General features: G+C 39.6%; 1 long non-coding RNA gene across 1 annotated transcript in view; it reads right to left on the minus strand.

Moving 5' to 3' along the window:
* The window catches only part of LOC115939736 (uncharacterized), a 786,065-nt gene that overhangs the window by 756,251 nt on the left and 12,987 nt on the right, over positions 1-16,827 (minus strand). The window lies entirely within an intron of this gene.

The raw sequence follows: 16,827 nt of genomic DNA on the forward strand, positions 1-16,827 counted from the left end.
ATGATCCTGGAGTCCCGGGATCGAGTCCCGCATCGGGCTCCCTACTCGGCAGGGAGTCTGCTTCTCCCTCTGACCCTCCCCCTCTCATGCTCTCTCATTCTCACTCTCAAATAAATAAATAAAATCTTTAAAAAAAAAAAAACCCCATTAGGATTTCTCAAAAAAGCAATTCATAAATAACATGTATTGAGAGAAAATTAACCAATTATGTGGAAATAACTTTTTAGGACAAATTAACAATTCAAAAGGGGTCTTCCCAAAACTATTTTTCCATTTTTCCTTGTTCTAGAAAATCCAAAACTAATACCAATCTCTTGGATTATTTTGTTTTTAATAACACAATGAAAGTTTGTAAGTCCTTCCATTTTATAGTTTCAGACAAATCCAACTGACGACATTATTGAAATAAAATTCTGCAAAACAGTATTGTTTTTAATCACTTATTTAGGTTGCACACAGACATGTGATTCCAACCTAGAATAAGTCGTGTTATGTTTAAATTGTAACATCAAAGGACAGCACAGTTAAAAATAAGTTTACCAAATTCAACTTCTAATCAAAAACTCCATAGAATTTCTAAGTGACCAAAAATTCATTAGTGCTCATTGCACATTTTCTATTTGGTCTGCTTGGTTAGAAAGTTCTTCCTCATATTGACTTCAAATCATTTAAATTTCAACCTGCATTGCTTCTAGTACTATCACCTGTGACGGATTGATGGGGTTTGGTTTGTTTTTATGTTTGTTTTTTATTTTGGGGGGTTTTTTTGGAGAGTTAGGTTAAATTTCCTCCTCTGCCAACTTTTTTTTTTTTTTTGACAGTTCTTAAAGTACCAAAGTTTTAAACCCCTTGGTACCCATGTCATTCACCTAAAAGGAAATCATTTTTAAAACAATACCATTTGGATCTGAAAGTACATGATTTTTTTTTTTTTACATAATGAGTTAACTATTATAAACCATGCACTGAGCTTGATGTACCAGTTATAGTTTAACAAATTAAGAACTCAGACTACCAAAATTAATCCCTTTTTTGTTAGAAGATTAAGATCATATCTTTCTGCTAGGTTTTAAGCACCTTTCCTCTTATTAGGTTTGCAGTTAAAGCCATTTTGTTTTTTCAATGTTAGTAGTCGCTAAGCCTCCTCTCCCCATTTTGTACTCTGGGAATACAAGTCAGCTCAGTGAAAATGGCTTATAACTGTATATAAAATGGGAAGGCCACAAACAGGGTGAGGAGAGTGACAAGGATTGGAAAAAAATTGAAAATCAGTTTGTAAAAATGTAATATGAAGCATAAATATGTATACCTCTTAATTCCTGAATTGAAATTTCCATTTTGGGGAATTTGTCCTCAGGAAATGTTGAAAGCAAATGCATAAAGATGTGTGTAACAGCAATATTTTTCATATCATCTTTCGGTAAAAATGAAACTTAAGTACTTTTTAAAGATGGGTACCCACTATTATTACAACTGTTAAACATCAAACACAACCCAGGCGTAAATTCCCTAAACAGACAAAACCACTTTAGTCATACGAGAAAAATGTAATTTACCTTATCTTTCAAGATAAGTGAGACTTGAGTCGCTTATTACCTCTATAAATCCTAAGCAAAACTTACATTATTCCCCAGAAGTGATATGAAGTAACCACTGGACAATTCACTATCAAGGGTATTCTAATATAACCAATCACTGAAGAATCAACAATCACTTCCTCCTATGTAAGAGGCTTTCTATCAATACACCTGAGTCCCGTTGCGTGTTTTGTGTGAACACCGGCCCCCCTCCCCCCATCCACAAACATCTTTGAGTGTGCAATCAACTTTTACTAATTACTACCTTGGTCATTCAGTGGTTTTACTTTCATTTCTGAGCTTTTGACACAACTATGTGAAAACACATAAGCAAAATTCTGGATGGAAAAACAAAGACAACACATCCATCAGTGCATTTAAATTTTTTTTTTAATTCCTCCAATATTCTATAATGCTTTTATGACTTACGATTTTGCCTTTGGAATCACAAGACTTGCGGCAACCCCCAGCTCTTCCATTCACTAGGTGAGGCCAAGCAACTGACCTATTTTAAACTTCATTTCCTCATCTCTAAAATTGGGATAATGCTTATTTCACAATATTCCAGGAGGTAAATATTTCTCTAAAGTCTAAAATGCTATACCAGCATTTCTTAAAACTGCGTCAGCATGACTGAGATTGCTGTTTTGGTCTTGTTTTTTCCATAAAGCTACTACATAAATATGGTGACCCAAAGACCCAAGGTCTATGTACCTTCTCTATCTCTTGAGGTCCCACTGAAGGAACAAAAAGCAAATATAAAGGGAAGCAGACAATCATAAGACTGGAAAACATGAAACAGAATTAACAGTCCAGGAAAATAGAAAACAAACTGATAGAAAACTAAAAACCTGGAGAGACACTTACCCAAGAGAGCAAAGAGCGCTCAACCAACTTGAGAAGCAACAAACGTAAGGGGCAGGTGTGAACCTTGGGACCACAGGCAGAGTAATTACCGAAAACCTTTATTCACGACAGCCAGCTAGGCGGGTGCTGCCCTGTCCCATTCGAGGGGACCATGGGAAGGGTAATTACTTAAAATTTTTTACTTGTCACAGCTGGCCAGGTGTAGCCTGGCTCTCCTCATTCCCAGGTTATGTGTAGAGAGAAACTAACTTTTTGAATAAAACCGGAGAACCGTGCTCCAAACAAAGTGTCTTGTCTAGGTAGCAAACTAGGACAGGTTTTAAAGTCCAAAATAAAAGAGCAAAGCTTGAGGAAAGTCTGGACTTTATATCAGACGCTAAAAAATACATAACAAAGATGCAGAAGGCAACTTTCCCCAGGAATAAAGCGCAAGTTAGTGCCCCCCCGCAGATTAGAGAAGCCTTTACTTTGGCAGTCTGGGGACCCACAGCCTGGCTCTGTGTTCCATGCACACCCACTTTCAAAACACACCCAACTGGTCCTTAGGTGCAAAGCAACAGGCTATTAGGAAAATAGCTGCAAAGGAAAACCACCCAAGCCGACTCCACTCATTAACCTAAGCTTTCACGGTAACAAATTTCAAGGGGCAATCATAAAGTTTGAGGAAAACTAACCACATGTGTTAAAAACAAGACAGCAGGCCCAAGTCAGAGGTACTTATGTAACTAAGCCCTACATCACCAAACCCCCTAGGCCCCCACCAGCCCCTGAAGGAAAGGAACTTGGCAATAAGGAACCTGCCTTTTTTTTTTTTTTTTTTTTGCCTGGAATAACTTCCTCGTTCCCACTCCCTTCTGTCTATAAAAGTCTCCATCTTGCACAGCTCCTCAGAGCTCTTTTCATCTACTAGGCTGTACCCCGCCTGATTTGATTCGACTTCGCTCAGTAAGTTGTTACATTTTTTAAATATTTCTCAGTTTATAACAGTTCTGGTATCAGAAGAAAGCCCCCAGCAGCCCCCCAGGAGAAAGGAGTAAGCCCCCAGCCTACAGGTACCTGCTGAGCTCTGGAGCTCCTGCGGCTTTCCCGCTGCTTCCCACTGCTGGGGGTGGGGAGGAGCCCCCCCCCCCGCCCCGGGATCCTGGCTCCTCAGCTTCCCCGTCAGGAGCCTGCACACTTCCAGCCTTCCCTTCTCCCAACAGGCTCCAAAACCGCCAGAATCCGCCAGCCCCGACTTCAAAACAGGACTGGGTGCCACTTAAAAACCAGGCCTGTCCTGGGTTGGACCCGGGGGTGGCGAGGCCTCAGGTGAGTAGGATTCTGTGATGAGGCTCACTAAACAGGTTAATTTATCAAAGATAATCTTGAGTTCAGTGGGCACAGCGGAGAAGTTTTAAGCATCTTAGATAAGTGCATCCCCTTAGGAGGTGCCCTAGAGAAGGGGCCCCAACGCAGCACTCACCTCAAAGGATGGAGGGAAAATTATTCACGTCCTCCACTACAGTTTCTGGTGACCAGGATGGGACCTGCTGGGACACCCGACTTGCTCCGGAGACTGCAGACGGATCCTGGGAGAACAGGCAGAAGCTGGCAAAGGGTAAGAATTTTTGCCAAAGTCAGCTCTCCCAGATCTCTATCTGTGGTGCCTGGGGGAAAGAAGAAGGTAAAATTTCACACTTCCCTTCCTTTCCAAACTCAGATCGGCAGGAAAAAAAAAAAAAAATGTAAGAATTAGATCTTTGAATGGTGACTTGTGAATTTGCCTCCAGGTACCCATTGATTGTCGATCCTTTCTTTCCCAGAGATAGTAATCCTTGTTTGTCTCATTTTGTGACCTGAGAATTTGGCTTGATAACTGTCAGGCTGGGGGCCCCCAAAATGTGGCCAGACAGAAATGTGGGTTGCACCCCATTTGTGGCTCTCATCCTACTGACTGACTGTGCCAGCTCTTGGGGGAATTGTCTGAGTCTTTTTTTTTTTTTCTTTTGGTTATCTTTGGGAGTGGCTCTTTGTTTCCTCAAACAGGAATTACCAGGGGGCATTCACAATTCACACTTAGCTTCCCCTGGCAGGTCACTACTGAAGACACTGTAGAACCTGCTGCTGAAGCAGTGACCACACAACAAAAATCCCTACACCCTCTGGACGAAGTTGTTCTTGATAAGACAGCTCTGATTATCTTTTACCTGAGCAAGGAGGTGTCTGTACGATTCCAACACCACTTGTTGCATTTTGGATTGACACTTCTGGAGAAGTTGAGACCTGGCTACCTAAGATTGCTGAACAAGCCGGTGGGCTTTAAGAAGTGGCTCCTTCAAGGGAGTCTTTCTTTGACTTATTTGATTCTGATTGGTTCAGGTCTTGGGAACCATGCCTCTGAAGTGCACTCAAGACACTGGAAATTATCCTACTTATAATAATCACAGTAATCTCCCTGGTGCCCTGTGTTCTCTCAAGAGCTTTAAATTCATGTTTGCAGCTAACTACCTAGAAATGATCTCCCTAAGTTGGGAACAACCCAGAAGGAAGAAGAGAATAACCAATTTAAAGAATGTGAACTTCTTGGGGCACCTGGATGGCTTAGTCAGTTAAGCGTCTACCTTTGGCTCAGGTCATGATCCCAGGGTCCTGGGAATCGAGCCCCGCATCGGGCTCTCTGCTCAGTGGGGAGTCTGCTTCTCCCTCTGCCTGCTGCTCCCCCTGCTTGTGCTCTCTCTGACAAATAAATAAATAAAATCTTAAAAAAAAAAAAAAGAATGTGAACTTCTTGTCATTGACCTGTGAATACCACCCAGTGATTCAGCAAAAAACTCCAAATAGGTAGCTGGGAGTAGCCCTAATGCCTTAAATTTTGATCCCATCTCTCAGTTAGTCTTAGAGTCTGATCAAAAGGGAAAAACTCTTAAAAACAAGACAACATGCCTAATGTGCAGTTGCTTACGCCATATCACCAAACCGAGACTTAATTACATTTTTTGCTCTCTCAGAAATGGAATCTTAAACCAGTCAATCAGGACTCATCTGATCAACACTAGTTAGAACTCTGCTATCCCCTAAAAAATATATATATAATTTTGTAATAACTAACCCACATTTCTGCCTAGTATAACTTCCTTGTTCCCACTCCCTTCTGCCTATAAAAGTCTTTCATTTTGTGCAACTCCTTAGAGCTCCTCCCTGTCTGCTAGATTGGATGCTGCCCGATTTGATTTTTGCTCAAGTAAACTCTTAAATTTTTTAATATGCCTTCTAACACATGAGAAAGGATCAATATTCAATCCACTCCTAATCCAACAATTATAGCTATAGGCATTTAGTTTTTGAACACAAAGAAACTGAGATGTAGATTTCATCATATACTTCCATCCAACACGATTCCTTGATCTATGCATTCGATAACCTTGTCAGCAAAAGAAATTCAGCCAATCTGATGTGACTTGTTGATAGTGAATTCCTGTCTGGATCTATTGTGCATCAATGTATGTCTCCTATACATGCAAACATTCCATTTTTCAAATAATATACCTAAAAATCTTGCCAAATATCAATGTTAAAGTAATTTTTACTTTTCTAAATCTGACATTGTCTTCCATAAAAAAATTAAAATAGTTTTGTCTTGACATGTTTCCACATGTCTTTTCCTGTTTTCCACATGTTTCAAAAATGACCCCCCTGATTCAGTAATTTCCAGTTTCATTTGCAAATGCCTTTCGTAGAGAAAGAAGAAATTTGAGCCAAAAACCCAACTTTTTTGAAAAATAACATTTTGTGTATCTGCACATGAGGTTTATTATTTCTTTATTGTCCATAACAAATCTATGAGTCAAATGTTTTTCTCCCCATTTTTAAGATCAGAAGAATAGAATAATGCCCAAAGAAGTAAGTAACTTCCTTAAGTCCCACAACTAGTGAGTGACAGTGCCAAGTTCCAATCCATTTCAGTTTGGGGAAGAATGGTCTTCTCTCCATAGTATTCTAAGTCCTTTCAACACCTTTCTTTGTGTGTGAAAATAACTTAGAACATAGAAACAGAACAGCAGCTAAAGAGGTCAATCCTTATTTCACCATAAACCCTAATAGCAAGACCTTTCTCATCTTTGTAAAATGAAAAAAAAAAAAAAACTACAGAGATAAACAGGTAAGTAAATAAATTTGTGTGTGGTTCACATTTTGGCCTGAGCTCATTTCCGGACACAACCTTCCTTATACCCTACAATTCTGTACCAGCATCTTCTCTCCAACCTTGAATAGAGAATCCCATAACCTCTTCTCAATCTTGTGCCCATCCTTTGAGAAACTGGAACTCAGTGACCTCCTGCACAGACAAACACACTGGTATCTTTAGGTACCACACCGTACTCATCGTGTGGAAGTTGAGTAATTGCACACTGAATTGCATGGCAAGAGAAGCTCAACCATCTCAGGCAGTTCTTTTCCAAAGACTTGGGCATTGAAATGGAGCTAACATTTTACTTAAGCTTTTGAAATCTGCTGTCATATAGGAGAGCAAAATACTCTGGTTATTCTCAATTTCTTCTTCCTTGACTTCAGTTTCCTGAAATTCCCTGACCAATTTCTGTTAGATTGCATTCAGAGAATCAAGGTCAGCCAATTGTTTCCTACATCTTTGCAGTTCTCAAACTTTATGTGTGAATAAGTAGCACCAAGTAGCACCTAGAATGCCTGGTTTTAAAAATCAGAAACTTCACTGCCACATGCATAATTTATTAAATCTTGGGAATGCCCAAGAACCTGAACTATAAAGTATGTACTGTAAGATCTGGTGTGGGTGTTGCATATTCATATTTTGAGAAACAATGGTCTACCTTATAGGAAACAAAATTTTTAAGATCCACCAAGATTTTCCCTGATTCTCTACATTTAGCCAAAAAAGTGATCCTAATGCCTCAAGAGTACAATCTGAGAATTTGCCCCACCTCCCTTGTGCACTGTTATTAATGTTATCAGTTTGTTCATCTGGCATGTAAGTTAAATAATTTTCCTAGAATAACACTTATTTTCATGTCTTTATTGAGTCTCCTGAAATATTCATTGATATCTATAATGTTCTATGCAGTGTAGACATTTTGGACATCTAAGATCACTCTGTCTTCTCCTTCACAGTTCTTTGTACAATGTATCCATGTTCATCTTGGTTGAGCCACAAGGCTTAGGTCAGACCCTGCCAAACAGTTCTTCCATGATCTGAGTGACTGAATCATCATTTTTAATTCTGAATTCCATCCCATAAAACTTCATTGATACTAATAAGAAAATATCTGCTCCCCAGAGTCAAAATCTCAAGGTCCTTTTTCAACTCACATTTTACATGTTGTAACTGGGTAGAGAAATACATACTACACAGAATGCCACTGAAATAAGGCTATCGACAAACTAGTCACTCCTGACTGTTTTCACAGTAAATATGTCCTGAAACACTATTAATTCTCTATTTTTCTTCCATGAACTCCATTCAGTATGTGTTAGGAACTCACCCCAACTTTGCGTCAGTAGCCAACACAATCTTCAAAAGGGGAATTTTGAGACTCTAACAGTTACTAGTTGTGTCCCAAGTTGTTTGAGATTAGCATTCTAGTATCCCCTTTATAGAAATATGGAACAAATTAAGGAATCCTATTGAGTGAAATCGAATGTGCAGGAGCTGTATACTTAGATGAAAATATACAAAAGCCCTGCATTTTTATGCAGTGATTTCATTGAAACTTACCTTCCTGCCAGGAATGTTCTGCTTTCGTTGATCACTTTATCCAAGAATCAAAATGACTGAAGGTATAGTGGCAATATGTTTGGATTTCTGAATCTTATCTCGTCCCATTTGAGCTCCTCAGTCCCACCGTGGGAATTCATGGAGCATTAACTGTATAGAGAGGAGGGGCAAATGTGCATCTTGTTTGTTGTTATGAAGCTTTTGCCTCACGTGACCAGTTTGATGACTGAGTGTCACTGAATAATCTCTGCAAAAGCTAAAGGCTGAGGAGTAATGCAGGCTTGGCAGCTTCCTTGGCCCCCTTCTCCTAGGCATGTACCCTCATCTCTATAGGATCCTCTATAGCATCTATAAGTTATGGGGAAAAATAAATTCTAATGTTTACTAAACGGAATGAAAATGGAAGGCTCCCCCAACCCCCCACCACAGCTTGTCATGAATATACGACCATTTCTACTGGTTCAAATTTGTGGAGTTATAGATTATATTTCCTAGTTTTAAATTAAACCAAAAAAAAAAAAATGGGAAGTTGGTTCTAAAAGATGTCTGCAAAGAAATCAAAATTGAAGATAGTATTAATAATGCAAGCATAATTTAAGAACAAAAAAATATTAGATGTGATCACTCTATTGTCCTAGTATGAGCTCTCTGTTTTTATGAGTTTAAAAACAACATTGAAATAATTAGGTTTGGTAAAAATTAAACCAAAAAATTGTATCAAGGAAATCATTTATCATTGACAATATGATTCTAAATGTATAGGATGACCTATTGGCTAATAATCAGTAATTCATCTTAAAAATAAGTATTAAGAACATAAAAACACCTCTTCCATTTTTCAGCAAATGATAATAGAGTATCTTACAAAATTTCACTGAGCTTTAGTGGTAAATGCCAAGAAGTCCTTCTGGAGTTTCCTTACTTAAAAATAAAAGACAAATCCCTACAAATTTGGGAAACACAAAAGAACACTTTTGGATGCATTAAAAATGACTGAAATTATACATGAAAGACAATTTAATAGCAAAATAAAATGCACTCCTTTGTCAGCAAATATGCTAGAAGACATGGAAAACATTACTGAAAAATTAAACAATGTTAGGAAAAATAGTGTGGTAAAATTGTTACACAGTTGGATGAAAATACAGATGTTGCTAATGCATCAAGCTTATGGCATTTTGGTATATTATAGATTCTATTTCAATAACAAAACACATTGAAAAGCTACTTTTTGTGTCCCAGTAGAAATACCAGAAAAGATATAGTCTCAATACTAAATATTTCTTAGATAAAAAAACAATGTTTTATGGAAAAAAATTTGTAAACACCATTGATAGAACAGCTGCTCTGGCTGGAATAAACAGAGAATTCCAGAGTGAGTCTGTGAGTCTGGCACCACAAGTGAATTTTCTTCACTACATTATTCATAAGCAAGCAAATGGCAGAAAAAAAGTACGTGTTGCAGGACGTCGTGGATGTAGTTAATTTTATATAAATGGCACCTTTAAAGTGTACTAGAATTTTTACATTTGTAGTGAGATGGAAGAAAATTAGGAAACCCTTTCGTACCAGAGGTACGCTAGTTATCTTGGGATAAATTACTTAACTAGCTGTCAAATTTCAATCTTCTGAATTTACTAATCTTGTTTATGAAGACAAGTGGCTCTGTGGCTATTTTTCCTAGTCGATGTTTAAACACACACACACGTGCGTGTGCGTGCCACACTCTTCCCTTTCAGTACAACGCTGACATTTTAATGAGTGTGAAAATTAAACGTTTGTTTAAAGAAACTTATGCTAGCAGATGATATTTTGAAAACAGCTGTTTAAAAACCACCTGGGCTCCCAATAGTGGCTTTGCCACTTGTTAGCTGAGCAATTTGGCAAATTATGGACTCTCCCTGTGTCTCGGGCTCTTATCTGTGAGGGAGATAATAGAACCTGCTTCACAGGATTGTAGTCAGGATCTGATGAAATAATCATAAGAAAAGCTTAGCCCAGTGCCTAACAAATGGAACGCATTCATTCAATAAATGTCAGCTGCTGTCAATATCACTCTCACCACCTCCATCATCACAGATATTACAAGTGTAGTTACCTTGCAATGTGCCAACTTGCCTAGGTGTAACTACACTCCCTAGAACTCCCTTTCTTTTATGTTTCTGGGCCACAGGGGAGTTTCTGAGAGCTTTTGGAAGTTGGAAGGGAGGCAACAGCCCTTTGTAGCCTATATGTGCTGTTTCTGATCTGCTGAATCACCCCCTCTGTTTAAAGCAGCGGCTGAGCCAAGCGTGTGTCTCAGCTCCGTGAAGAAGGGTCCCAGCTTTTGCAGGATACTTTTGTCACCAACATCAGAGGGAGCAAGAATGAGCATGGCTTTCAATCCTTTCAGTCCGTTTCAGCTTGTGCTCATGGGATTCCAGCCCCTTCACTTCCTTCCCTTCCGACTGTCTGCCCTGAACTTCAGTCTCCAACCCCAGACATGGTGATAGACTACAAAGGGCTACTTACCCAACACCCATCATCATGTAAGCCAATTCCACATACATAGATGTGTGAGTGTACACACACACACACACACACACACACTAATACGACAGTCAAATGACTAGCAAAAGAATTTTTTAAAAATTGCACTAATAGTTTGAACTAAATTGGCCAAAACAACCCATCACAGGTTTTCTGGGACTTGAGACACAGAGACCTCTCTAGTTGGAGGTATAGTCAGATGTGAGGGGTTAGGGCTGGATGCTAGTAGTTAGACGGTCATCCCAAAAGTCAAGCCAAGCAGAGAGACAAGACCCACTAAGCACAGTGAAAGCATGGATATTTACACTCACCCCACCAAGTACCCTTCATCTTCTCTGCAGCACCATAACACCATAATGGACCTTGCCCTGGATTTTATCCATTCTTCAGTAAGGCAGGCAGGGGAACTTCCCAGCTCTCCCTATTGCCAAAAAATCAAAATGAACTTTTCTAGTTGGTGTTTTATTTTTAACTGCAAAGAGAATACATGAAAATTTAGCCTCATTGTTAAATACTATTGAATGTAGTATCGCCCTTTCCTGATCATTACTCAGCTATTGTAAGGGATCCACATGCTCCTAAAACCAACCACACATGTATTCCATCACCAATTTTCAGGATAGTCTTCCACTGTTCAAAATCATGGGCTCCAGGGAAAGGTGCTGGTGGAATTGTTCACACTCCTTTGGTCTCGATTTCAGAGCTCAGATTTTTCATTCTCTTATTTCATCCAACTGTATCTCTATCTTTCTTCCTATCCACATTTCTCTACATTAACCATTTCTTCCTCTTAAATTATTTCTTCATGACTCCCAGCATGCTTCATGGTTAGCACTCTACACATTCCTGGTAGTTCACAGGGAATACTTGATGGATGATTGATAGATAGATAGATAGATAGATAGATAGATAGAGTTTTGAGGTGCACTTTTCTTCTGTGGAAGATTTCTGGTGAGCACAAAGGAAATGATAAAAGGAGAGAAGAACAGACATTTTATCAAGGAAATATGCTACAAACTATTAAGCCAAATGGAGGAAATGAATGCTCTGTCCCATACAGAGATCACAAAATTGTCATGAGGTGAAGATTTAGTAGTTTGATTGTTGCTTTTAACTATAGCAATTTTAAAAAGTAACAACTCTGCTTCATTATCGTTAAGAACATGAAAGATTTGGTCAGTAGTGTTGCAGGCTCTCTCTTCCTCCTTCCCACCCTTAGGACTATCCTATTGCCTATTGCCTATAACTCACTTCTAAGACTTTGATAGCACCCTCATAATGGTCTGCTCAACAACAGTACCATTAGAGTTTATTCAAAAAGTCAGATTGGCAGAAACTCTGCAAGAATGGGAACATTCTCTCAAGCATCGTAAGCACTATTGGAAAAGATCTGCAATGTCTAGCAAACAATTAAAGCCCCTAAAACAGGCTGTGCAGCTATTTATTCTCGTTAAGAGATGGGAAAATACAGGTTGAATTACCTTATAGCAAATTAGATGGGAAAGTAGAGAACATAATCATATAATAAAAGACCTCATTAACTCTTCCCATTTTTCAAAGCACACTACCAATTGTCATTCTAGCTTCCAGAACAGACTAATCCTCCAGAGCCAAAGCAGAGATGATTGCAGAATTAGAAGCAGCATTTTCTCTTTAAATCAACCCTAGATGCTTTGATAAAAGTCCAGCTTAGAACATCCAGAATGAGATGCAAGCAGTGGTCATCACTCTTGGATTTTTCTGTACTTTATAAAATATTTCTGATTTTTATAAAGTGTTTCTGCACATCAGGAGAGTTTCCTCTGTTTTTTTACACTGGTTAAATTTCATATCCAGGCGTTCCACGTTCAGTATATGAATAGGAGTTGGAGATGAAACAATTTTCTTTTCAAAATGCTTGAAACACTTAACTGTAATACATCAACTTCATTGTTGATTAAAATATGTCACAATAAAGTACAATATAATTTATTAGTCTTTTAAAGTTCAAGAATTTCTTTTGCATAATCCTTTGCCAGTGGAATGTGATTTATTTGGGTAGTCCAATTTTAAGGTCATTGTCCACTCTTGAGAACTACATTTTAAAGCCTTTTTGATTAAATCTTAAAGAATATATTGCTATTTATATGCTAAGCTAACCCTATGATCAAATGGGTATATGCGATGTGTACTTTGAGAAAGACTTCCTGTAATTTATTAATTGAGAGTTTACTTTGTTTTCTTTGTTAGGCTCTCAGAGCTGTTGGTGGCTCTGAGCTGCGCAGTAAACACTTCCTCCTTGATAGTACCTCTACTAGCTTTCAGCCACTCAGACCATCCCTGCAGCATTTTTCCCATCTCTCTGCTCTGTAGTTCGGTGCTGTGCAGGAATTATGCAGCAAACAAGAAAGCAAAGAGCACATTATCAGAATGGTTTACCAACTCTCCAGGAGTGGGCTCCAATGCTCAGATTCATGTGACACACTGCCTGTCTCTTCAAATGTCTGCTCTCAGATGACTCATCTCCTTATCTCAAAATCTATAAGCATAAAGGACAGATAAGAAATAGGTCCATTAGAGTCAATCAATAATCAATGGGGTGCCTAGGTGGCTTAGTTGGTTAAGTGTCCGACTCTTGGTTTTGTCTCAGGTCAATGTCTTGGGGTCATGAGATCAACCCCCTTGTCGGGCTCCACGCTCAGCAGGGAGTCTGCTTGAGATTCTCTCCCCCTCTTCCTCTGTCCCTCCCCTATACACAGGCTCGCATGTGCTCTCTCTCTCTCTCTCTGAACAGGGGCGCCTGGGTGGCTCAGTCGGTTTAGCATCTGCCTTCAACTCAGGCCATAATCCCAGGGTCCTGGGATCAAGCCCCATATTGGGCTCCCTGCTCTGCAGGGAGCCTACTTCTCCCTCTCCCTCTGCCTGCCGCCCCCCCCCCCCCGCTTATGCATGCTCTCTCTCTCTGTCAAATAAATAAAATAAAATAAAATAAATCTTAAAAAAGAATCAATCATCAATCAAATGAAATCCATTAGAAAGTCAACTAATATTTATAATTTAAAATTTAAACGGAAATAATGAATTACAAATAAGGTCATTTAATACATGGAGTGAGAAAAAAGCTAAAAGGGATCTTTAGGGTTTTTTTAAATATACATTTTACACTTTTTATGAAATGGTGCCAAGAACTACACAAATGACAAAGCTGGTGTTACTTGATCTGGATGGAATAAGTTATAAAATAGGAGTTTATTCTTTTATTTTCATCTGGGGTCCAAAGACTTAAAACAACAAATGGTAACACTTTCCACATTCCAAAATGGAGAGCTACACCATGTGAGCAAGGCCTGCATGTAAGGAAGGGGGTAGAAGCCAGTTATGTAATTTTTAAATGACCACCCTCTCCCCTTCTATGAAGGAAGTTAGAGATTAGATAAAGAGTTTAATAAGAATTATCAGTGTGCAGTTAATGCCATTCCATTCACCAGTAGACCTTCGAGAGTAGCCTAACACCCACTTTTCCCATGGCCAAATGATGCTGGTCTGGGGTTGTCTAAGAGAACCAGCTGAAGGAGAGACAAAACCTCAGGGATCAAAGGAAAACTCAAAAGTGAGCCAGAGGAGATGCAGTTAGTAGGATCCAGGCAATTTCTGGTAAGAGATCTCCAGCATCAAGAGGAGACAGGTAGGATCTCTCAAAAGCCACAAACACATCATGAAAGCATCTAACAACCTTCTCTGTCCCTCCTCTCATCTCCGCCATCAAACTTCCTCTCTCCTTTAGATCCTAGAGGAGTCCGAGAGCACGGGTCGCCAGCTGATAAGAAGAGAAAGAAGTAGAAGAGAACACAGAAGAAATTGATCACACTCTCATCTCAGACTACAGATCTTCCTCAACTAATGATGGTGTTAAGTCCCCACAAAACCATCTTGAGTTGAAAATGTCATAAATTGAAAGTGTATGTACCATGAAACCTACGCAGCATCCTAGCCTAGCCCAGCCTACCTGAAACACGCTCAGAACACTTACATTAGCCTACAGTTGGGCAGAACCATGTAACACAAAGCCTCTTTGATAATAAAGTGTTGAATATCTCATGTGATTTACTGAATACTGTAGTGAAAGTGAGAAACAGATGGTTGTCTGGGTGCAAAATCAGTGTCAGTGTATCAGTTTTTGACCCTGTCGATCATGCGGCTGGCTGAGAGCTGCAGCTGCGGCCCAGCATCACAGGAGAGGATCATACCACATATCACAAGCCCTGGAAAAGACCCAAATTCCAAAATTCCAAGTACAGTTTCTAATGAATGCGTATCGTTTTCACACCATCAGAAAGTCAAAGAATCGTTACGTCAAACTATCACAAGTTGGGGACCATCTGTATTGGCTTCCCAGGTGGAGCTGGCCCACACTGGAAGTGGCCCTGGGAAGACAGATATATAATCTCCTTTTAAATCCCACTGGAGAATGCAGTGCCTTCCCCCACCAAAGGAAATATTCTACCAAGGGCCCAGGAGTAGCTAATGGCAGAGCCAGAAGCAGGTCTTTGGCTGCCTAGTTCATCCTTGCTCTCCTCCTGTCCCTATACCATACATGTGAGCACCAGCTCCAAGGTGATGATAATCAAGAATATGAGGATGGGGGCCCCTGCGTGGCTCAGTCAGTTAAGCATCCAACTCTTGATTTCAGCTTGGATCATGATCTTGGGGTTGAGGGATCGCACCCCATGTGGGGCTCTGCACTCAGTGGAGAGTCTGCTTTGGGACTCTGTCCCCCTGCCCCTCCCCCATGCTCGCTCACGCTCGCGTTCTCTCTGTGTCTCTCTAAAATAAATAAATCTATGAAAAAAAGTGTGAGGATTTGTGATCTGCAAGTGAAACGACCTTAAATTACTGAGGAAATATAAGTAATATTTCATTGTAATAACATAAACATGTTCTATGAAAAGCAAATTACACTAAAAAAATGTCCGAAGAATGTCCACATAGTAGTACCTACCATTTATTCAGCCCCTGCTAGGAAGATAAAATTAACTTTACCTGGATATAAGTAAATGTGTACCAAATGATTTATTACCAGGTAAGTATTAGTAGGTGCCAAATGTGCCACTCATTCACTCATTTGTCTCCCGCGTTAACTACATGAGGAAATTGTTATTAGCCATATTTTTCAAATGAGAAAAATAACATTCAAAAAAAGTAAGTCAGTTTTCTAAGGTTACTTAACAGGTATGAGGTTTCAGCAGGATTCAGCTCAGGACTAATCTCCGATGCTGTGCTCTTTCACTGTGTTCCAGTGAAGAAAACAAGGAAGGAAGGAAAGAGAGAAGGAGGGAAGGAGAGAGAAAGGGAGGACAGAGGAAGCAAGGGAGGAAGAAGGAAGAAAAAGAGTAGGGACTGAGGAAAGCAGGAAGAGAGGGGAGCAAAGATGGAGCAGCTGACAGTAAGAAGTACTGGACAAAGGGTACCTCAGGGCAGCTATGAAACACTTTTCACTCCAGGGACAGCCGTTATTATTTTAAAGAGCAGACGGTGCTTAACTCGGAAGGAAACCAAAAAAACCCAGCCCCTCCCCCTCCTACCTTAAAATAGGGAAAGGGAAATATATGAGCTAGATTTCAGGGATAACCAAGGTAAGTTTGTGTCACCCTGCTTTCAAAAGGAGTCTTATTGTACATTTGGAGAGAACGTCACAAAGTATAATGAAGCAACTTACCAGACACCTTCCTCTTTCATGAGCAACACCTTTATTATCTTCAGATATTAGTGAAAATTAAACCCAAAAATGTTTAAGTTGTAGTCATAAAAGCAGAAGCAGTTTGGCTTGGAGCCTACGTCCTGGTCTGTTTTGTCCAGGCATAAACATCTCCTTAATTTTCAAACACTAAAAGACAATAGCATTACATGATTTAGGGTGTGAGGTGGCATGCCGTTAATAGGTGCATTAAGTAGTACAACCAATTAATCTCTGTTTTATATAACATAGGAAGTTGAAAATACCTCTGAAATTCAGTCTATCACTAATGAGTCTTTGCGAGCCCAACTCGCAAATATGCGCCCTATACCGCCATCTAGAGTCAAAAATCCCAAACAGCAGGCAAAGCCACCCCGAGGTACAGAAATTTAAACTGCTGATGGAGACACACA

Source organism: Leptonychotes weddellii, chromosome 13 (genome assembly GCF_054177405.1).
Source record: "Leptonychotes weddellii isolate Sample4059 chromosome 13, ASM5417740v2, whole genome shotgun sequence".
In the NCBI taxonomy this organism is placed as follows: Eukaryota; Metazoa; Chordata; class Mammalia; order Carnivora; family Phocidae; genus Leptonychotes; species Leptonychotes weddellii.